The 23,567-nt window shown below is 48.2% G+C and overlaps 1 long non-coding RNA gene across 1 annotated transcript; it reads right to left on the bottom strand.

Moving 5' to 3' along the window:
• Positions 1-3,283: 3,283 nt before the first annotated feature.
• Positions 3,284-11,344, bottom strand: LOC142826868 (uncharacterized). The gene is made up of 2 exons (XR_012901138.2): positions 11,074-11,344; positions 3,284-3,668 (listed from the first exon to the last, which is right to left on the bottom strand). It is a non-coding gene; the product is annotated as an uncharacterized LOC142826868 (long non-coding RNA).
• Between the last annotated feature and the right edge of the window lie 12,223 nt (positions 11,345-23,567).

Here is a 23,567-nt window from a genome sequence, read left to right on the forward strand (position 1 = left end):
GCTCTACTAAACTGACAGGCTTGATGTGCTAGGTGCTGTACATGAAGGAAGTAAGACACTTTCCCTGATCCAACAATCTGAACAGACAAGAGAAAAGAAGCGTTTTTTTTCAGGAATGGGAAATTGAGGCACCAAGCAGGTAAAAACTGACTCAAGATCAAACAGGCAGACTGTAGAGGTGTGTCTAGACTACATGCCTCCGTCGACGGAGGCATGTAGATTAGCCAGATCGGCAGAGGGAAATGAAGCCGCAATTAAAATAATCGCGGCTTCATTTAAATTTAAATGGCTGCCCCACTCTGCCGATCAGCTGTTTGTCGGCAGATCGGGGCAGCCTGGACGCGACGCGCCGACAAAGAAGCCTTTCTTGATCGGCACAGGTATGCCTCGTGAAACCAGGTTTACCTGTGCCGATCAAGAAAGGCTTCTTTGTCGGTGCGTCGTGTCCAGACTGCCCCGATCTGCCGACAAACAGCTGATCGGCAGAGCGGGGCAGCCACTTAAATTTAAATGAAGCCGCGATTATTTTAATCGCGGCTTCATTTCCCTCTGCCGATCTGGCTAATCTACATGCCTCCGTCGACGGAGGCATGTAGTCTAGACATACCCTCGGAGGAGGAATTCAACCCCCACATTTTGAGTCAGAAACCGGCAGGTTGGCCACAAGATTTCCTAGGCCAAGAAGCAAGTTTGACATCAGGCTTAAATGAATGCACAAAAGCACTGGAAAATGTGAGACTTTTCTATCCCAGCTTCACAGGCCCAAGAAGTCCATAAAGGATCCTGCAGTTTGTGCTCCTGTGTAAGGAGAATTGGACCCATACAATAGTTATTATTTTGGGTGCCTACTAAAAGGAAGTTTTTCTTCACACAGAGCACAGTCAACCTGTGGAACTCCTTGCCAAAGGATGTTGTGAAGACCAGGACTTTAACAGGGTTGAAAAAAGAATTATATAGATTCATGGAGGATAGGTCCATCAACGGCTATTAGCCAGGATGGGTAGGAAAGATGTCCCTAGCCTCTCTTTGTCAGAGGCTGGGAATGGGTGACAGGAAAGGGATCACTTGATAATTCCCTTTTCTCTTCATTCCCTATGAGGTGTCTGGCTTCGGTCACTGTTGGAAGACAGGACACAGGGCTAGATGGACCTTGGGTCTGACCCAGTCTGGTTGTTCTTATGTTTTGAATCTCCATCAAAATCAGATTGGCTTCAAACGCCTCAAGTTCTCACAGCATCCCTTTGGATGGTTACCCATTTACTGGGAGATGCTTCAGGCAGGAAACATGGCACCTGCCCTCAGTCATCTGCACTGGCTCCTGTTTCATTCATAATCATCCTGGGAGGCAGGCAGAGTTGGAGGAAAGAAACCTTCCTGAGGTACGTTGAGAGGCCTGTGCTCCATGCAGCCCATGCCCTGACTTCCTTGTCCAAACCCTTGGTGCCGTATCACGCTAAGTCCTCCCTGAAACCTGACCCTCTTTTTTTTCCTGGTCCCATGCTTATTACGGCTTGCATTCTCCCCACAGCGCAAGGCCCGGCTTGCTTTCTACACCCTGCAGATTTGGCGCCTGCGGCCCCCGCAGCTCTTCCTGCGACTTGTGAACCAAAAGAGCCAGACTCTGCCCACCCCAGGTCGTGATGCTCCGGAGTCACAGCCAAACCTGAGCACTTCAGCAGGACAAAACCAACCCCAGGTAGTGGCGTTGGGACAACTGTTAGGGGGTGAGGGTGCTGAGTTGTCTCCTTCCCCCCAACACACACACACACACACACACACACACACACACACACACACACTCCTGTTGTCATGCCCCTCTGACAGTTGCCAACTCGCCTGGCCTGGTCCGAGCGGACACCATTCATGGCAATGGAATCCAGTCCATACGGTCTGGACGAGTTGGCAATCCTCACCCCTCGCTGGCCCTAGAAGAGCCAGGGGCAACTGCTGAGCCCGGGGCCAAGACCAGGAGTAGAGCACCCAGCTGGCGGTGGGACTCTGGGTGGCAACAGAGACTGCAGAGCTTCACTTGGACCCTGGGGCCTACAGGGCTGGTGGCTTGGACCCTGGGGCTTTCAGGGACAGTGGATTGGACCCTTGGGACTACAGAGCTGGTAGTTGGACCCTGGGGCCTACAGGGCCAGTGGGCTGTGGATCCTGCAGGGGCATGGCCAGCAGGTGATGGGACAGCAAGGGCCACTGGAGCCTGCAATGCCGGTGGACAGCAGCAAAGCCAGTGGGGCTGGTGGGACTCCACGGGGGCTGCCTGGAGGCTGAAACCCAGGACTGGTGAAGCTGGTGGTGGGTCAGTAGCCAGGCCAGCCTCTAGGTGGAGGCAAGCTGGGTGCAAAACCTGGTGGGGGCTTCAAGCCCGCCCCCACCGCACCCCTCCTTTCTGGGCTTGTGTGACAGGCGTGTGGATGGAGAACCTTGCATGACAGAGACTCAGGGTGGTTTCCCAGTCTTGCAAGACTAGCAAGAGCTGGGAGAGCTACATAGGCCTGGGAAGGGTGGAACAACCCCTGCTGGCTGATTTAGGAGCAACTTTGATTAGCTCCAAAGGCAGCAGTCCCATGGGCCGTATGATGGTACAGTGATCTGAGGGTGGAGACCCAGGAGTCTGGATGTGTTTTGTACTGAGTGGCGGCTGGGAGATATTTCTAGAAATTGTGCAGATAAAACCTCTACACTTCCCCAGAACTCCCCACATCTTTGCCCTGCCGCGCCCATAAAAGCTAGTGGATGTTGGAGGGCTGAATCCTATTAAAATCAATCTGAGTTTCCTGAAGATCTCATCATGTTAAAATAAACAGCCAATACCCTGACGTATGTATTATACGTCTATACCCTCACCATATATACATTTCTATATTATTTATACTGCTCTTGGCCTTGGCTAGGCCTTTTGCTGGAAAGGAGACAGCAGGAAAGTTATTAAGAATCTCCACTCACGTTCAAATACTTCTTTAGTCCAACAAAACAGGCTATTGTTGAACTGGGAAAAGATATTCCATAAATCTCCCAGCGTCAAACACCGTGACGGGAATATGGAAAAAGAGCTCTATCTATTAACTGCTCTTTTAACAGCATTATTTGACCCTTAGAAAAAACAAACAGAGGAAAGAAAAATGTTACAATCCCAGGGAAAAAAAAAAAACCCTGACGCTTATCGAAAGCACATTTGACTAGACGGCCTCCGAGGCATCTATTGTTTAATGGGCTATGCTTGATTTATTGATGATTATGTAGCAAAAAAAATTAATGTAATCATTCCAAGACTGCATGAGGCTCAAGGGGTCGATTTATTAGGCCTCGGTTTCAGGGAGGATCTTTTTTCCTCTCCAGTCAAACAGCCCTGTTTGACCAACAGTGTGAAACCGTTTGACAGACAAGTCCCCCGCTGCTAAGCTATATCTCTCGTTTTCCATAAGTAACAGGCCACATGAGAGCAAGCCTGCAGTTTTAGTTTACACAGCTGTGTGCCGGAGCACAGAGTTCACTACAGTTGTTTAAGGCCTTCTTTCGCAGTGGCAACAAATTCCCCGAGCCGGCTGCTTGTCCACTCCCTGGAAGGACGCGTATGCATATAGGCACACGCATGTGCACATAGACTTCCTTAAGTCATCTCTTCTGAAGCCAGGGAGGGGTACGAGGATGCGTGTCTATGTCTGGGAAAAAAAGGCAGAGCGAATTGTTGTGGGCAGATCAGTATATGGCATTATGTAGCTGGCATCGATGTACCTTGCATCAATTTTCTGATGCGGGCCCGCGGCGGGAGATTGACAGGAGAAATGCTCCCATCGACTTCCCTTACTCCTCACAACAGAGAGGAGTACCAGCACAGATGGGGGTGCCCTCAGCATTTGATTTAGCGGGTCTTTGCTAGACCTGTTAAATCAATCTCCAGAGGATCGAGCGTCAGAGTGTCGATCCTCCGGTAAGTGGAGACAAGACCCGAGTCAGTATCCCACTCCCTCCTCCTGCTGGTGGGAGATGGTCAATCTCTCTTAACTCATCTTATGTCCAAAAAATTCTTTCCATGTGTGTAGAGGCCCAACCAAGAAAAGGAATTCTTCTGTTTAAATACATAGCCAGTGGCTGCCCCACTCCAAAACATCTTACAGTCTAAATAGACAAGAGAGAGGACAGGTGGGGAAGGAAGCAGAGGCACAGATGGGAAAAGAGTTTTCCCAAAAATCACACACACAGCAGGTCAGAGCAGGGGCTAAATCCCCAGCTGCCCAGCCACCATATACTGGTTATTTGAAACCCTGCCTGTCATTTTCCTGCCAGAGTTGTTAGAGATGTGCAAGTTTAGGTATCCAGAGGGCCTCAGCAGGTGTTCTGTATGTCATAGGGATCTCAAAACTGGGATATAGGGGCATGTCTATATTAGGAAACTATTTCAAAATAACTAAAACCGATTTAATAATTCCCAAAATAACAAATTCGAACAAGCGTGTCCTCACTACAGGGAAGCCTCAAAATGAGTCTGAGGCAGTCGCTGTTAATGTGGACACGGTACGTCAACTTAAGAGCCCCAGGAAGCACTGGGGAGTAATTAGTTCAAATGACTCTGGGGAGTCGTTATTTCAAAATGACGACACCGGAGGGTCCGCACTACTGCTATTTTGAAGTAGCTATTTCAAAATTAGCGTTATTCCCCAAGGAAAGCAGGAGTACAGATATCAAAATAAGTGGCCTGTTATTTCAAAATAATGGGCTTAGTAGTGTGGACGCTCTGCTTATTAATTCGACCTAAGCGGCGTTATTTTGAAATAATAATTTGAGCTCCTTGCCCTAGTGTAGACTAGAGCTAAGAGCTTAAAACATAAGAATGGCCATACTGGGTCAGTCCAAAAGTCCATCTAGCCCAGTATCTGGTCTTCCAATAGAGGCCAATGCCAGATGCCCTAGAGAGACTGAACAGAAACAGGGAATCATCAAGTGATCCCTCTCCTGTCACCCATTTCTAGTCCCTGACAAACAGAGGCTAGGGATACCATTCCAACCTATTCTAGCTACTAAGTATTGATGGACCTAACCTCTATGAATTTATCTAGTTCTTTTTTGAACCCTGTTAAAGTCCTGGTCTTCACAACATCCTCTGTCGAGGAGTTCCACAGATTGACTGTGTGCTGCATGAAGAAAATCTTCCTTCTGTTTGTTTTAAACCAGCTACCTATTAATTAGGTAATGGGTTTATTGACCCCCCCTTAATTCTTATGGTATGGGAGCAAGTACATAACTTTTTCTTATTCATTTTTCCCACACCAGTCATGATTGTATAGACCTCTGGCATATCCCCAATGAGTCTCCTCTTTTCTAGGCTGAAAAGTCCCAGTCTCTTTAATCTCTCTTTATATGGCCCCCATTCCAAACCCCTAATCATTTTTGTTGCCCTTTTCTAAACCTTTTCCAATGCCAATATATCTTTTATGAGATGAGGCAATCACATCTGTACGCAGTATTCAAAATGTGGGCGTACCATGGATTTATATAGAGGTAATACAATATTCTCTGTCTTATTCTCTATCTTTTCTTAAATGATTCCTCGCATTCTGTTTGCTTTTGACTGCCATTGCACATTGAGTGGATGTTTTCAGAGAACTGTCCACAATGACTCCAAGACCTCTCTTTGGAGTGGTTATAGTCAAATTAGTCCCCATCATTTTGTATGAAGAGTTGGGATTATTTTTTACAATGTGCATCTCTTTACATTTATCAACCTTAAATTTCATTTGCCACTTGGTTGCCTAAACACCTAATTCTGTGAGGGTATGTCTGCACTGCATGCTTATTTCAAAATAAGCTTTTCCGGAATAGTTATTCCAAAATAACACATCTATGCTGCAGGAAAGCCTCCAAATGAGTCCGAGGTTGGCTTCCCTAATGTAGACGTGCTATCTTGATTTAGAGCCCCAAGAGGCACTGGGGAGGAATAACTTAGAATGGCTCTGTGGAGGGGCTATTTTGAAATACCAGCAGTGGAGCATCTACATACACCTCATTTTGAAATAGCTATTTTGGAATAGGTATTATTCCTTGTAGAATGATGTTTACAGTTTTCGGAATAAGCCGACCATTGTTTCAAAATAACGGAATGGCTGTATAGATGCTCGCATCGTTATTTCAAAATAACACTGGTTATCTCAAAATGACGTTGCGGCGTAGATGCACCCTGAGATCCTTTGGAAACTCTGCACAGTCTGCTTTGAACTAAACTATCCTGAGCAGTTTAGTATCATCTGTAAACGTTGCCACCTCACTGTTTACCCCTTTCTCCAGATTATTTATAAACTAGCCAATTAGCCCGCCATAAAACGGGATTTTCAGGTCTCTCCTCCACATCGGTCTTCTCTCCTGAGCCTCCGGTCTCTCGATCCGTCTCTCTCTCTCCTCCTCCTACTGCCTCCCCCTCTCTCTCAGCTCTCCTCCGCCTTCTGCCTCTCTCTCCGTCTCTTTCTTTCTCTTCTCCCCCTCCTGCCTCTCCCTCTCCCTTTTTCTTCTCCTCTCCCTCCTGCATCTCACTCTCTCTCTCCGCTCTCCTTTGTCTCCATCGGGGATGCACGCACCCGGGTGACTCCAGCTCCCCAACGGCCGATTCCCTCTCCCTGCCCTCCGCCAGCCAGTTCCTCCTCCCGATTTCCCACAGCCAGCCTCGCTGCCCCCAACTCCCACCCCCGACCAGCTTTGCTTCCCACCGGCCACCCCCTCCCCCCGTTCTCCCCTGGCCAGCTACGCTGCCTCTGATCCTCCGCCCTTCCTCCCAGCCAGCCCCGCTCCTCTCCTGGACTGTCCCTCCCTCTCCCGCCCCCGATCAAGTGTGTCCGTTTTTTTTTTTACCCTACCTTAGTGACGTACACGGCCAGGGGGCAGGGCCATTTACGTCACCGCCCTGCCCCCCTTCTCCTCCTGCCGTGGCGCTCGGCTGAGGTCTGTGCCACTCAGCTAGGCCACCGTGGGGGAGCAGGTGGAGCAAGCGGCCGTTTGGGCTCCCCCGTGGCATCACGGCTGAGCGCGGAGCACTCAGCCGAGCCCCATGGCGGAAGGGGAAGTGGGCGGGGCGGTGACATACATGCCCAGGGAGCAGGGCTGTGTATGTCACCACCCTGTTCCCCCCCTTCCCCTCCCATCATGGTGCTCAGCTGAGTTCTGCACCGCTTGGCCAGGCCGCGGCGGGGGAGCAAGCGGCAGCAAGCGGCCGTTTGGGGTCCACGCTCCCCATGCAGCAGGGGGGCGCTCTTGCCGCCACTTGCTCCCCCACAGCGGCCCGGCTGAGCGGCGCAGAACTCAGCCGAGCGCCACAGCGGGAGGCAAGACCACCCCCCAGAGGCAAGACTGTAACGCTACAGCATTACAGACTCACAGACATTGGGCTACTATATATATGATAGGTTGAATAGGATTGGTCCCAGGACGGACCCTTGGGGGACACCAGTAGTTACCGCTCTCCATTCTGAAAACTGACCATTTATTCCTACCCTTTGTTCCCTGTCTTATAAGGAGTTATCAGTCCATGAGAGGATCTTCCCTCTTGTCCCATGACAGCTAACTTTACTTAGAAGCTTTTAGTGAGGCAGCTTGTCAAACGCTTCCTGAAATCTAAGTACACTATATCCACCGGGTCCCACTTATCCACATACTTGTTGGCACCTTTGAAGAACTCTACCGGATGGGTAAGGCATAATTTCCCTTTACAGAAACCATGCTGACTTTCCCCCAACAAATTATTAGTTTCCTAAGTCCTTTGGAGCATTCAGCCCAAAGAGATTAAGTGACTTGCCCAAGGCCATCTGCCCTGCAGGTTCTGTATTCAGGCTCTCACAGGGGCTGTTCTTATTATAGGTGATCAGCACAAGGGGATTTTGCTTTAAGTGGCCTCTCTGAAAAGGTGGGATTTTAAAAAGCGACAATGGGAGTCCACACCACCCTTCCCCTGATAATGTTTCTGAATAGCACTTGAACCACACATGGTGCAGCAGAGAACAGCACGGAGTAGTTTTCTGGGCATTGGTCAGGATTTAGTGGGGGAAGCAGGATATCTACTGCTAGCTTTGCTACTGACTGGGCACCATAGCTATGTAATGCCCAAGGGCAGTCCTCATAGTGCAGGACTCTACCACTTGAGCTGAAAACCAGCTGGCTCTCAGCTAAGGACATAGAGCAGATTCATTATTCCCCCTGTAAATAGCATGGCAAGGATTCCTCTTCCCTGAGCTTTTGGGTGGGCAGGTAGCCTTCTCCCCTTCCCAGAGACTGGGGCTTGTAGCTGGTTTCCGGGGTAGGAAGCCCTACCACTCCTTCTAGGACTCCCTGTCCTTCTGTTTCTAATTCTATGCCTGATATTGATTTGTCTCAAACTCCTGCTCTTTTCTCAGCCTCTCCCTCTCTTTCTAACTGGGGAAGCTTTTAAAGGCTTCCAGCAGGCCTGGAGTGGAATCAGCTGGCCCCAATCTGCCTGGGCCAACTCCCTGCCAGCTGCTCCTAATTCCCTGCTGCCCTCCACCCCTAATCAGCAGGCTTTTTACCCCTTTTGGGCTGTCTTCTCCCCCCCCCCCCCACCTCCACCCGCACTGCTCTGCAGCAGCCCTCTGGACTGCTCTTGTCACAGTGATTTCAGTGTGGGCCAGTGTGTGGTTTACAGACAATTCTGCCTTGACAGCATCCCTGTGCTTCATGGCAAGCCACGCAGGGCCAGATGCACAACAGCTTTAGGCCTCTTTAAAAAAAAAATTCACTGTGATTCAATGCCTGAATTAGACCCTTGCTGAATGGGGAAGGAGGAGACTTTGAATGGGAGCTGCACCAGAAGTAGGGTGCCTGCCCCTGGGAAGGGCTCCCTGCATTGCTCCTGTTGCACTCTGGGTAACCCGTTTCAGGTTCACAGGAGCAGGGAGACTGGATCTTGAGTCTGCCTCCGATTGCGCGAGGGCTGACAGCAGCGGACCCTCCTTTGCTTGCTTGCTCACCTCTCCCCCGAATGCTTTTTGAGAAGTAGCCACACAAGCACCTGAGCAAAGTTGACTATGAACAGGCAGGTACCGAGGAGTTTCGGCACCTTCATTGTTTAAGCGGGAGTTTGGTGCATCCCAGGGACTCCCAAACCAGGGAGGTATGACCCTAAAACAAGGGCTTAGGTTGCAAAGTCCTTTTGCACATTCAGCCCAACGAGATTAAGTGCCTGGCCCACGGTCTCTGGTCCTGCCAAATATAATAGTTAGCTGGCTCTGTCCAGTGGCTAACTGATTCCAGTGTACGTGGGAGCAAAACAAACAGGCTCTTTCCTGTCAGAAGCAGGGAAACGGAGGTGCTCAGTGACTTGATGCGCCTCACCTAGCCAATCTGTGGCCAGCGCAGGGTTAAGACGCAGGACAGTTGGTTTTCCTTGTGTGAAAAATTCTGTCAAAGGTATTTATGGGCTAGGGCCTTGGACAGATTACATGACATCTCACGGTTATTGCACCTCACATATAGCAGTGCATCATGGGAGCCCAGGCCATGGGAAACACGGGTGCTGACCCTGTGGCAGTTTTGGGGTAGGTGCACCCGCAGGGGAAAAAATGGTGGGTGCTGAGCATTTATTCCATGGCATACAGGAGGTGCTGGGGGAGAGGGCAAGGGGAAAGGGAGGGCAGGGCATGCTCTGGGAAGAGGCGGAATGGGGAAGGAAGAAGGGTAGGGGGTGAGGTGGGGCTAGAGAGGGGGCTAGGAGAGGAGGAGTAGGGGTCTTAGGAGAAGGGTGGAGTAAGGATGAAGCAGTTTTAGGTTTGGGGGCTTTTTTCACTGAAAGATTGAAATGTCCCACTGAATGCTGAATTGGTTTTGAAAAAAACCCCACTTCTCTGTCCAAATAGTTGACCACAATTTTTCAACTGCTCTGATATGCTCATCTGCCGTACTCACATTACCCGTTCATAAAAACAGGCAGCCTCCCCTTTTCCCGGTCTGAATTGGGGGTGGGGGAGGGGGTCCCTCTACCTCCCTGGTTCTCAACCTTTGTGGAGTCTGACTTGTCAGTCTGTCAGCCCCACGGTGTGTGGCCAGGCCCCAAATTTCACTTCACTGGATAATGACTTGCTTACCAAATCAGACCTAAAACCACAAAGGTGTCACAGCACAAAACTACAGGTTGACACTCTTTAGTCCGGCTCCCTCAGCTCCTGACCGGTGCCACACCAAAGCATTTGCCAGACCATGGAAGGTCAATATTGTCTACCAGCATTACCAGCACTTCCACGGCTTACTGGGCTTTTAGGCCATGTCTACACTAGGAAACTATTTCAAAATTACTAAATTTGACTTAAGAACTTGCAATTTAACCAGGAAGATAGCGAGGGGGGCAGGAGAGACAGTTGCCGAAGGGGGCCATGCTAGGGCAAGTGCAGGGAGAAAGGGGCAGGTGGGTCTGGGACCGCTCGGCCACGCCGCAGCAGCAGTGGCCACATCAGAGCCCCCCGTCTCCCTGCACCACCCTAGTGTGGCACCCAGGGGCAACTGCCTCCCCCTGGCCGCTATGCCCCTGGATTTAACAAATTCAATTAATGAAATTAATGGGTAGCAGGTTTAAAACTAATAAAAGAAAGTTCTTCTTCACACAGCGTGTAGTCAACCTGTGGAACTCCTTGCCACAGGAGGCTGTGAAGGCTAGGACAATAATAGAGTTTAAAGAGAAGCTAGATAATTTCATGGAGGTTAGGTCCATAAAAGGCTATTAGCCAGGGGATAAAATGGTGTCCTTGGCCTCTGTTTGTCAGAGGCTGGAGAGGGATGGCAGGAGACAAATCGCTTGATCATTGTCTTCGGTCCACCCTCTCTGGGGCACCTGGTGCTGGCCACTGTCGGCAGACAGGCTACTGGGCTAGATGGACCTTTGGTCTGACCCAGTACGGCCGTTCTTATGTTCTTATGTTCTAAATTCGAACTCACGTGTCCTCACTACGGGGAAACATCGAAATTAGTCGGAATATGATTAAGGAACAACCAAGATCAGGACCCTCTGTTGCCTATGAACCCTTCATTTGGCTCTCTTGTCATATGTATGATGAAATGTAGATTTAATTACATGCTCACCGAGTATTTTTCCATAGGACTCTGAGGCTTCTCCTGAGAGGAAACCTTCATTGTGGTGTTTCCTTTCCCTTAAACCACAAAGTTGTGGTGGGGCAGCGGGAGCCCCTCTTTATCCCAGAGCAGGGGCGGCCCATGAGCATAGCCTGACTCAGCAGTCGCCTAGGGCGCCGCCGGCCTGGGGCACCCGATGATGACATCACAGGGTGCTCAGGTGCCCGATGATGACATCATGGCCATTGACGGCTGTTCAGGCAGGGGTGCCGATCGCACCTTCCGCCTGGGGTGCCAGCTGCCGCAGCCGGCCTCAGGCCACTCCTGTCCCAGAGAGCCACACACAACTATGAATGATGAGACACCAAGAGCTACTTTTACTGTTCCCCCAAAGAAAACCAACTCCACATGGACTTCCCCCAGGGAGTATTCATACGGCTGTTAATTTCTTGGCTTCATTTGAAGTGCTTCTACTTCAGGTGAAGCCGGTCAGAAAATGGAAAATATTTTCTGTGGAGAGGGAAAGCATTAAAAATTGTACACAGAAATATGCGGTCTTTTATGAAAATGACAAAATGGGAGGGATTGCACTCAGAAAACAATTCTTTCCAGAAAACCAAACTTGTCATCTTTCTAAAAAAAGCCAAAAACTGATTGTTTTTCATTGAGAAGACAGAACATTTCAAATGTAAAATATTGTTGTGTGGTACAATTTTCCCATTTTCTTTTTCCGTCTTTTTTTTGAGGTGGGGAGGTGGTGGAACATGGAGAGAGAGAAAAAAGGTGATGTTTTTATAGGAGAACACAAGATTTTGCAGGACAAAAATTGTTTTCCTCATGTTCCCCTCACCTACAGCAGTCACTAGGCAAAATACCCATCAGTATTTTACACACCTGCATCATGTCTCTGCTGAATTCTTCACACACTATGGATTGATATATACTCATAGAAATACAGACCTGGATGGTAACGTGAGATGCTATCAAATCCAGCCCCCTGTGCTCAGACAGGGCCTAGTAAACCTACATCCACCGTGATGGGACATTGTCCAGCCTGTTCTTAGTAACCTCCAATCACAACCTCTCTTAGTAACCTATTCCTGGAATTAACTATCTTTATGAATTTAAAAAAACAACAACTAGTTCTGTAGCACCTTAGAGACTAATAAAAAGTGTAGCTGGTATCATGAGCTTTCATGAGCACTTCTTCAGACAAATGGAGTAAGGGCCCAAGGTACAAATAAATAGCAGAGAAACAGAGCGGATAGGGAGGGAAAGAGAAGGAAAAAAAAGGAAAAAAATATTGCCCATTAGGGTACGTCTAGACAGCGGTGCTATTTCTGGACGTGTCCAGTATCTTGAAATAGCGTTTTCCGTGTCTTAACAGCATGCCCGTTATTTCAAAATGCAATCGAAATAACGGGCTTGCTATTCTGATGTCCCAGGACAGCTCATTCCATGCGGATAAAGGGACTGGTTGGAATAGTGGTCTATTTCAAAATATGGCGTGGAGTAGACAGTGCCACATTTCAAAATAAACAATCTCGAAATAAGCTATGCAACTTGCATTGCTCAAATTGCATCGCTTCTTTTGAGCTAGTGCCCTGTGCAGACACACCCTTAACGTGTCCGTTCTAAGAGGATAGTAAGATTGATGATGGGATGGAAGTTGTTGAAATCCCTGTTCAACAACTTCCACCCCACCATCAACCTTAGCCTGGACCAGTCAACACAAAAGATCCACTTCCTTGTCACTACAGTACAATCGACACTTTCTTGACACTACAATAGAATTAAATGGCAGCCACATTTCCACCACCTTATACTGAAAACCTACCGACTGTTACACTTACCTACATGTCTCCAGCTTCCATCCAAGACACATTTCTCAATCCATTGTTTAGCCAGGCCCTAAGATACAACCGGATTTGCTCCAATCTCACAGACAGAGACAAACTCCTACAGGATCTCTATCGGGCATTCTTAAAACTGAAATGCCCACCTGGGAAGTGAAAAAAACAAAACAAAAATCAGATCGACAGAGCTGGACATGTACTCAGGCATCAGCTTCTTCAAGACAGGCCCAACAACGAAAACAACAGGACACCCTAGGTCATCACCTACAGCCCCCAACTTAAACCCCTCCAGTGCATCATTAACAATCTACAATCTATCCTGGAAAACAACCCCTCACTCTCACAGGCCTAGGGGGACAGGCCAATCTCGCCTACAGACAACCGCTGAATCTCAAACAAATTCTTTCCACCAGCCACACATCACAGCTCAGAAACACTCACACAGGAACCCTGCAATAAATCCCGGTGCCACCTCTCTCCACACATCTATACCAGCGATGTCATCACAGGACCTAACCACATTAACCACCACCTCAGAAGTTCATATAACTGCACATCCACCAATGTGATTTATGCCGGCAATGCCCCTCGGCTATAGAGATTGACCAGACTGGACAGTCTCTATGGCACAGGATTAATGGACACAAATCATATATTCAAAATGGTAACACACAGAAACCCATGGAGGCACATGTCAACCTACCCGGGCACTCACTAATGGATCTAAAAGTGACTGTACTTTTACAAAGCAATTTCAAAAACCATCCAGAGAGAGAAGCTGCAGAACTTGGTTTCATTTACAGGTCTGAACAAAGACCTGTCTGGATGGGCTGCTAGATTCCACCCTAAGGACATCAAAAGCCACGCACCGGATACTCTAATTGGCAGCTGTTTTCCTGGTTTTTTTCCTTCCCTTTCCCTCCCTATCTCCTCTCTTTTTCTGGTATTTATTTGTCTGAAGAAGTGGGTGGTGCCCACGAAAGCTCATGATGCCCTCTCCACTTTTTGTTAGTCTTTAACAAATTCTAGAACTGTAGATCCTTACACAGGGATCCCATAGCAGTAGTTTTCCTGCCCTTGCCTCATAATTTCTTAAAAGACCCACATTCTTGAATATCCATATTATACCTTCTAACCATACACACCAAGTCACAGTTTTTGTTTCCTGCACTCAACCATCAGAGCCTTCCCTGCTTATGAACATAAGGATGGCCATACTAGGTCAGCCCAAAGGTCCATCTAACCCAGGCTATGTCTAGACTGCAGGCTTCTTTCGAAAGAGCCTCTTTCGAAAGATCGCGTCTAGACTGCAGGCGGATCTTTCGAAAGAGAAATCCGCTTTTTCGAAAGAGAGCACCCAGCGAGTCTGGATGCTCTCTTTCGAAGACGGCCTCTTTACATTGAAGAACGCCTTCTTTCAAAAGAGGAACTTTCGAAAGAAGGCGTTCTTCCTCGTGAAATGAGGTTTACCGCCATCGAAAGAAAAGCCGCGTTCTTTCGAAATAATTTCGAAAGAATGCGGCTTGAGTTTGGACGCAGGGGAAGTTTTTTCGGGAAAAGGCTACTTTTCCCGAAAAAACCCCTGAGTCTGGACACGGCCCCAGTGTCCTCTTTTCCAACAGTGGCCAATGCCAGGTGCCCCAGAAGGAATGAAAAAAACAGGGAATCATCAAGTGATGCATTCCATCACTTCCAGCTTCTACCAAACTGAGGCAAAGGACACCATTCCTGACCACCTTGGCTTACATCCATTGATGAACCTATTCTCCATGAATTTATCTAGCTCTTTTATTGAACCCTGTGATAGTCCTGGCTCTGGCAATATCCTCTGGCAAGGAGTTCCACCAGTTGATTGTGCATTGTGTGAAGATTTTTGTCATTTTGTTAGTTTGTTTTTTATTTTAATTGTGTGTGTTTGTTTTAAATCTTCTACCTATTAATTTCATTTGCTGACCTCTAGTTCCCGTGTGATGGGAAGGAGTAACTAACATCTTCATTGCTTTTTTTCCACACCTGTCATGATTTTATAGACCCCTATGATGTCCCTCCACTTAGTCGTCTCTTTTCCAAGCTGAAAAATCCCAGTCTTATTAATCTCTCTTCATATGGCAGCCGTTCCAAACCCCTCATCATTTTGTTGCCCTTTTCTGAACTTGTTCCAATGCCAAGACCTCTTGAAACAAAATAGCACAGAGAAGAGCAATTTTCTGATTGCATTTCCTTTTGAAAGGCCAGCCTATCAGCAACTCCAGCTTTCAGTTCAGTGGAAAGTGTTGGTATTTCAAGGACAAGGATGAGGAAGTAGGAAAAAAAAAGAAAAGATGAGCAGTCCCGAGCCAAACTCCCAATGAGGTTTAGCTTGGGCTTGCTTTAAATCAAGTTTCAAAAGCAGTCTTGACTGTTTTATAGCTTTAAACAGACTGTCATCCCCTCCCCCCACCTTCCTCTTTTAAATTGAGGAGGCAAGACCGCAAGGCTAATAAATAGCAACTTAGATAAAACTTTGAGAGAGCTCAGGCTAACTGCGTAAATGGCTGCTGGAAAAGACAAAATGTCCTCCAGGTTTAAGAGCAATCACAAGAAGCAATTCAAACATGATAGGTACTCGGATGGGGGATGCCTTTTGCTTTTTCTAACCCCCTAAAAAGGTTTAACTATGGTGTTTTCCTGTGACAACTTTTACCATCGGCTGGAGAACTGTCCCCAGTCCGGCTTGTCTGCAAAGATCGCTTGGTTTATTATGTGGGTCCACTGGGAAACTGTGATAAGAAACATGGAGGTGAGGATTCTCTAGTGATAAAGATACTGGACTAAATTATTAGACCCACATGCTAGGCTCTGTGGTGTTATTTCAATTATGTTGGTGTGACGTAGTGGGGGTGCCTTGCTAGGGCTGTGGCAAACTCTGCTGTCTGGTCATTATGCAAAGGCGGCTCCAAACCTGTCTGACCAGCTACCCCCCACGGGGAGAAACAAAGGAAGGTGGAATGACGCCCCTGGCTGGGGGGCAGGGCTGGAGGAGAGTTAGTTTAGTTTCTGTCTGGGAGCATGGAGGAAGCAGCCTCAGCAACAGGCTGGGGTGTTTAGAAGACGAGACCCCCTTCCCCATATCAAGGGGAGCTGAGCCATCCTAGGCCTGCCCTGTAACCTGATGACATCTGTGCTGTGCTGTATCCTGGAGAAGCAATAAACCACCTCTATTCTACTGGCTGGTGGAGTCTGTTCGTGCCATTTCGGAGGTGCAGGACGCGGGGGACCCCCAACGCGCCGTCACAGTTGGCATCAAGAGGTTTCAACTAAGATCAAGACCCCGCTGCATACACACAAAGTAGCAGACCGTCCCTGTCCCAATGTGCTTATGAACTAAATCAGTGAGAGGTCATGAAAAATTTTAATCCCCATTCTACAGATGAAGAATTTTACATAGATGAATTAAAAGAGTTGCCCAAGGTCACACAGGAACACGGTTGCAGAGCAGGTGACTAGATACAAGGTGATTGCCTGGGATGCAGGAGTCCTAATTATACCACAGGAGGGAAGGAGGGAGGGAAGGTCCTTACTCTTCTATGACTTCTTGTGGTCACATCACTTAGCACTTTTAAGCCTCAGTTTTTCCATCTGTGCTATAGGGATAACAGAGGTTTGAGAAAAGTATTTTAGTTTCTAGCCAATATTTCAACAATTACTTTTTCTATTCAGTGGTATATTTTACAGGTGGGGCAGGGGTAGGGGTCAAAAACCTGAGAGTGTGCATTTTCAATGAAAACCCGAACAATTTTTTTTGAAAAACAGAGGGGTAGCCATGTTAGTCTAAATCTGCAAAAGTGGCGAGGAGTCCTGTGGCACCTTATAGACTAACCAAAGCATTAGAGCATAAGCAGCTGACAAAGTGGGTCTTTACCCACGAAAGCTTATGTTCCAACACTTCGGTTAGTCTATAAGGCGCCACAGGACTCCTCGCTGCTTTTGAAAAACAGTAACTTTCTCATGTTTTTTTAAATTTTGTCAAAAATCCACTATTCCTTGAAAGCAAAGGTTAGATGAACAGTTTCTGACCAGGTAAACAAACAAACAAAACTTATCTTCTTTACAGAGTTGCCATGAAGCTTTGATTTCACACGGGTGGATTGTGAAAGGTAAAAGTACTACATCCGTTTACATATAAAATTAAAAAGTGTAATAACCAAGATTTTGCATTTTTAATCAGAGGAGGTGATCTGGTGAACTAGTTAAGCCTGAAATACCATGTAATTGTATTTTACTTTTTTCAGATGAGGAAACTGAGGCAGCGCACAATTAAGGAATGGGCTCACATCTGTGGCAGAGCCAAAACTAGAATTCAGGATCACATGGCTCCCATTGCACTGCTCTCAACCTTAGGGAATGCTGTTTCCCCTTACTTTAAAAAGAAGCAGTTTTCTGCATATAACATCACCTAAGGTGTGGGAAGCGGGGAAAGGGGGAAGAATTGAAACAAAGCAGCTAGCTGTCAAGCAAAGGGAAAATTGAATAAGATCTTCTCGCTCCTAATAGAGGATATGCATGCCCTTTGTGAAGGATTGGAATTAATAATAACACATTTAATAACACAGGCATGAAACACCTTTCTATACAAAGCATTCTGCAAATGTATACTGGTATACAAACTACAAGCTCAGGAACACTTGTATCCATCACTGAAATGCAGCCAGTGCTGGGGAGAAGCACAGCAGTAGCTAGACCGTGCACAGCAACACTAGCACAACAGTTAAGAACAGGAAAGGATAAACACTTCAAGCAAGGGGAGTGACAGCTGGAGTATGGGCATGCGGTCCCACTTCAGAACTCGGCCAGGTTACCAGACTAAAACCCCTCTGTCCAGATTTTGGACCTGATGGCGATTCAACTTCAAAGGGAAGGTTTACTGCTGTCACTGCCACTGAAATCAGACAGAGGGAAATAACTTTAGACTCCTGCCTGGGCTCCGTTGTCCTTTGGGATGGGCTCTGAATGTGTTCCATAACCACACTCTCCCCGTAACGGGCCCTGCATACTTTCATGTCTGTAGCAGCCAGCTGCCCCCACAATAAGAACATTAGAACAGCCATAGTGGGTCAGACCAAAGGTCCGTCTAGCCCAGCATCCTGTCTTTCCACTGTGGCCAATGCCGGATACCCCAGAGCAACGGTTCCCAACTGCCGGGCCACGGACCTCGAGCTGCTGGGCCACGGATCTCAGGCTGCTGGGCCGTGGTGTCTGGAGTACACTGCCCAGTGCCTCCCCTCCCACCACAACTGTTGGGAGAGGCATGTCCTGCCACGTCTCTCAGCCAACCAGCACCGAGCAGGGGCGGCGTGTCTTCCCAGACCCAGAATAGCGCTTTGCTGCACTGCGGGAGGGCTGTGAGGAGCCCGGCATGGCAACCTTAGAGCAGCCACAACCTGGGCAGCAGTGCTCAGCTGCGACTGGGAGACAGCGCAGGCCTAGGTGAAGGGGGCAAGGTGGGCCCTGGGGCTCCAGGGGTGGGGATAGTGCTGGGGGATTTGGGGGTCGGAGGTTCTAAGAGGTGGGGGGCTGACACTGTGAGGCATTGGGCATCCGGAGTAGGGAGCTGGGGGCAGTGCTAGTAGTGGGGGAATTATGGGGGTAGGACTGGCACTTGGGGGTCTGGTGGTGGGGACTTTAAGGAGCAGGGACTGGCATTGGGCACTCAGGGTGGGAGGCTGGCACTGGGGGGTTGGGAGCAGTGGAATCTGGGGTCAGTAGCTGGCACTGGGGAGTAGTGGAGGGGTGAGGGGCTCTAGGGGTTAGCGGTGGCACTATGGCGCTCTGGGGACAGGGATTTTGGTGGACTAGTAACAGTCTATTTGCATATTTGCATATTCATGATTTGTATAATGAATACGCAAATAAACTGTTACCAGTCCGCCAAAAGTTTGTGAATGGGTTTGCCGGTCCCCTGTATAAAAAAGTTTGGGTACCACTGCCCCCGAGGGAATGAACAGAACAGGGAGTCACCAAGTGATCCTTCCCTGTCACCCATTCCCAGCTTCTGATTAAGAGAGGTGAGCGACACCATCCCTACCCATCCTGGTTAATAGCCATTGATGGACCTAACCTCCATGAATCCATCAAGCTCTTTTTTGAACCCTGTTATTGTCCTGGCCTTCACAACATCCTCTGGCAAGGAGTTCCACGGGTTGACTGTGTGCTGCGTGAAGAAGTCCCAGGGTTGGGGATGCCTGGTGATGCTTTCTATTCATGTCGTGCTCTCCGGGTAGAATATAGGGGGCCTATTGGTTATGTATTTCCCACTCTTCTAGAACACATCCCTATTTCAGGGCAAAATCAAGTCCTAGAGTTCGGAGTTAGTGTATGTTGGCCTTGCTCCCACTGACTTCAATAAAGCAAAGCCAATTCACATCAGAAGAGGTCCTGCCCTGAAATCTGGAAAGCAGACCCCAGACATAGAGTGCAGTTTTGCCACAGTCTGAAAAAGCGTCAGACTGAGATGTCGAGAAAAGCTGTCTCCTTTCCCCTGCCTGGGAAAAACCACAGTGTAAACTTTTGCCATAGCTCTGAAATATGGTTCCCATTAGCTCAGAAACACTGCTTATTATCACGCCGATATTCCCCCCTCCCGCCCACTGAATGAGTGTACATCAAATGCTTTTCACACCAGTCGGAGCGGACAGATTTCTCCTCCGAAAATCTTCTATTCCCACTTTTTGCTGCTTTTACTTTGAAGCCACCAAACAGCTTCACAAAACAGGCCACGTTTTAGATCACTCAATATACCATCCTCTGAGCGGGCACCACAGTGCAGTGGTTTGGAATCACAGAACGTGGCTTCACATAAAAACCTGGAGATGGCAGATAAAAGCTGCCCCCCCCAGCACCCCAAAAAACCTAAAGACCAGGAGCTGATTTGGGACATCAGCTGATCCTTTCAAAGGTGTGTCTTACAAAAATCAGCCCATTCATTTTGTGAGGGAAACCACTGATTGCTACAATCAGAACTGGTAAGACAGAGAGTTTTTTCCCTTGGAAGATGTGTAAAAATTTTTTGTTAAAAAAATTAAAAATTGAGAGGTTTTTGTTTTCTGACAAAAAAAACCAAAAAAAAACCCCCAAAAAAACAAAAAAGGAAACCGGACACTTTCTATGAAACTTTCAACTTGGTCAAAAGCCTAATTTTCCATCCAAATACACTGTTCGATGGAAAACGTTCCACCCACTTCCAACAGGAGGACACACCCCACCAGAGCGCCCCCTGCAGGCAGGCTGGGGTATTGGATGGGTTCTTCTACTCCAGCGGCCCTTGTGGTCCACTGCTTATCCTCCGGCCAGGTCTGATTCTGGGGTAGCAAATGCCCAGTCGGACTCCAGATGAGCTGTTCCCCTGCCTCTCTTGAGCTTCTCCTCAGTTCGTCTTCCAGGCTCAGGTTCCAGCCCCTTTTGGGTTACTTGTAAGCCCTTCCCTGCTCTGCACTTTTGGGGAGCAAGAGCTGCAGGTGGCTCACGAGCTGCAGGTTGGCCACAGCTGCCCTAGGAGACCCAAAGATCTGGGCCTCCCTGTGTACAGACAAATAATGAAGAGGCCAGGCACAGTCTCGGTGTCAGACGAGAAGCGGGGTGCGGCCAAAACAGACACATAGGGGAGGGTCAGGGTCAGAGGATGAGGTAACAATAAGTAATGAGTTCAGATATCCCGAATAAGCAATGCCGCATCCAAGGAACATATCCGCTTTTTCTAATTTTTTTTCGAAAGAACCGATGCACTCTTTGCGGGTGTGTCTAGACTACAGGGGTTTTTTTTTAAAGTGGCCTTTTTTGGAAAAAAATTCCCCTGCATCTAGACTGCTGCCACGTTCTTTCAAAAGTAAATTGAAAGAATGCAGCAGTTTTTTCGACCGCAGAAAACCTTGTGTTACGAGGAAGAACGCCTTTTTTCAAAAGCGCTCTTTCGAAAAAAGGCGCTATGGAATACAAACTGTGCTTTTTCGAAAGAGAGTGTCCAGACTGCCTGGGTGCTCTGTTTTGAAAAAGTGGCTTGCTTTTTCGAAAGTACTGGTTGTAGTCTAGACGCTTTTTTTTGAAAGAGGCTTGCTGTCTAGACGTAGCCTCTCATCCCTGGAAACCTCATACTATGAGGAATAAGGGATGGCTCGAAAGAGCCCTTTCTTTTGCAATTTGGCACCGTGTCGATGCGCCACATTTCGAAAGAGCCTCTTTCGAAAATAAATCGAAAAAACATAAGCATACCACAAATTGCATTTTTTTCCCCCGATTTAACAGTGCAGTCTGGACAGAGCCTTAGATTCGCTTAACTTGGGTGTCACTCATTTTATCTCGTGTCCCCTTTGCGTAGTGTGCCACTGCACTTTTTTGGACTTTTCTTTACTTCATTGTTGAAAGACAGCAAATCCAAAATGGCTCACCAGCCACACACAGAACCCCCATGGGCCACAGGGTGTCCTCCTCTGAATTAAGCCCTGCCAGGAACCTAGATGTGACGATAATATAAACAATACAAACGAATCATAATTTTTCACACTAATTGGTTTCAAGCCCAGAAGGCACCATTAGGCTCTTTTCATCGGACTTTTTCCATAATGCAGGGCAAAGAATTTCACCTACATCACCATGCACATACCTATTAGGGGAGCCAACAGCCTACATGGGCCCCATGGACTGGGTGGGATAGGGGAACTGGCTCCAGGAAGGGGGAAGGCCCCCGGTAGAAGGGGTGGGGCTGGGGCAGCCAGTCCAGAGCTCCGTCCGGAGTCTAGCACCTCCCCACCGTTCTCAGAGCTGCACGATGTGCACGGCACTCCAGCAGCGATTTAAAGGGTCCCCACTCCTACTGCAGTAGCTCCTTTGAATCACAGAGTCCCAGGGCAATTTCCCCCTTAACCCCTGCTGTTGGCAGGTCCTTTTCCAGTCCACGATTCCTTCTAAAGTTGTTTTGAAGTCCTGGGAGAATTATTGAGGGACTGATGGCAAGTAAGAAGAAGAGGGCGGGATGTTAGCAAATAATTGCCTGCAGACCTATTCCAGCAGCAACGTAAGACACTGCTGTGATTTAACGGCACTCACTAGGTGCTTCAGAAGAGGCAAAGTCAAGACTCTGTCCATTCCTTGCCTCTCCCCATCCAACTCCTTCTCACGAAGGAAGGAAGCAATCCCGTACCACCCACGCACCCCTCTCTATTCAGGTCTAGGGTACAAAAGGGAGATTTACTCCCCCTGGGTCCCTTAAACAGGCATTTAATCCAAGTCACGATCCAGCACAGCATTACAGGGGAAGCCCCTCTGCGGTTCAGCCCCATATCCATTTCCACAGGGAAATGCCGCTTTGATCTCTGCCGCTTGCCATATCCGGTGTTTCACACTCTGGGACAGGAAGTGCCGTGAGGGACACACATTTCACTGCACCAGGATCAGACCCAGAGCTGACGCTGGAGCCAAGTCCACAATGAACTGACAGCGGTTGTGACATGCACGTTCATCCGCCGAATCATCTGGACCTGGGGATCCTGGGGTGAAATTTCCTTCAGACGGAGAGTCCCTGCAAGCCACTGAAGCAATAAAGAACCTGAAATTATTGTGCGGGGAGAAGGCCTGGGGGTCATGAGAGAAGCACTTAGCAGACCTGGCATGATTGACTGGTTTTCTCTAGCAAAGCCTTTCCAGTCAAATGTTCAATGTAAGATCAGGCTGCTGAGGAGTGGAAGAGGAGCCTCTGGATTCTCGTGCTATGGCTCATCGTGCCAGGCTAGGCATGTTGAAGGCAGCTGACAGGCCAGAGGGAGTGGAGTTTGTTGTCAGAGGTGGCTGGGATGCCCATTTTGCCTGCAAGAGGGTGAGAACCTTGAAGAGTAGGAGGAAGGATTCATGCCGGGGGAAAGAAAGCCCAGAACGATTCTGAGAAGCTGACTGTTATTTAAGAACATAAAAATGGCCAGACTTGGTCAGACCAAAGGCCCATCTTGCCCAGTGCCCTGTCTTCCAACAGTGGCCAATGACAGATGTCCCAGAGGGAGTGAACAGAACAGGGAACCATCAAGTGACCCATCCCCTGTCACCCATTTCAAGTTTCTGACAAACAGAGGCTAGGGACACCATTTTGACCCATCCTGGTGATTAAGTACTGGTGGACCTAACCTCCATAAATGTATCCAGCTCTTTTTTTAACCCTGTTAAAGTCCTGGTCTTCACAAAATCCTCTGGCGAGGAGTTCCACAGGTTGACTGTGCACTGTGTGAGGAAATACTTCCTTTTGTTTGTTTTCAACCTGCTACCTGTTCATTTCATTTGGTGACCCCTAGTTCTTAGGTTATGGGAACAAGTCAATAACTTTTCCTTATTCACTTTCTCCAGACCTGTCATGATTTTATAGACCTCTATCCTATTCTCCCTTCGTCTCCTCTTTTCTAAGCTGAAAAGTCCCCGTCTTTTTATAGTAATAACTTTTTGCCTTACAGTAATAACTAGAGACTCTCCCAAGAGCCAGATGCTGCACATACCCTTAGCGAAAGACAGCCCCTGCCCCAAAGGGACAATGAATAAGAAGGGGAACACAGGGAGGGTGACTCACCCAGAGTCCCGTGGAAGAGATGTGACAGAGCTGAGATAGAAGCCGGATTCTTTAGTGTCAATGCAATG

The sequence above is a fragment of the Pelodiscus sinensis genome, chromosome 2 (assembly GCF_052426305.1).
Source record: "Pelodiscus sinensis isolate ZL-2025 chromosome 2, ASM5242630v1, whole genome shotgun sequence".
Taxonomy (NCBI): Eukaryota; Metazoa; Chordata; order Testudines; family Trionychidae; genus Pelodiscus; species Pelodiscus sinensis.